This window comes from Propithecus coquereli, unplaced genomic scaffold, assembly GCF_000956105.1.
Source record: "Propithecus coquereli isolate 6110/MARCELLA unplaced genomic scaffold, Pcoq_1.0 Scaffold6, whole genome shotgun sequence".
NCBI classification, from domain to species: Eukaryota; Metazoa; Chordata; class Mammalia; order Primates; family Indriidae; genus Propithecus; species Propithecus coquereli.
The window spans coordinates 4,568,876-4,569,420 of NW_012151951.1; positions in this window are offsets into that span (position 1 = coordinate 4,568,876).

Below are 545 nucleotides of genomic sequence, written 5' to 3' on the forward strand. Positions count from 1 at the left end.
AAAAACATAAAGTTTTAGTGCACTATTTCTACTTTTTGCTTAACTACTCAATTTGGCTACATCTTATAGTTTTCAATTTTTAAGTTTGGGAAAAATAATGTGTAACAGTTTAACCCATGTCTCAGAAAGCCTTGATTTCTTGCTTGCCCTGTGGTGGGGAGACTATGTCAAGAAATAGTAAGAACTCTGTGTGTGTGTGTGTGTCTGTGTGTGTGTGTGTGTGTGTGTGTGTGTGTGTGAGAGAGAGAGAGACAGAGACAGAGACAGAGAGACAGAGACACATACAGAGTTTCTAAAGAGATTGAATCACAGGAATCTCTTGAGAAAGTATAAATCTAACATATTGGATCAAGCCAACTACCCATGAGATCTATGACTTATAATTTTCAGATAAGAGATATTATTACAATATTGTCCATGACAGTTCCTATCCATTTAAATATTAAAAAGATGTCCAAAACTGCTAGGTTGGGTCCAATTTCTAATGAAAGAAACTACTTTCAGATAGAATAATAATTACTATCTTGCATTTTTAAATGAATTTT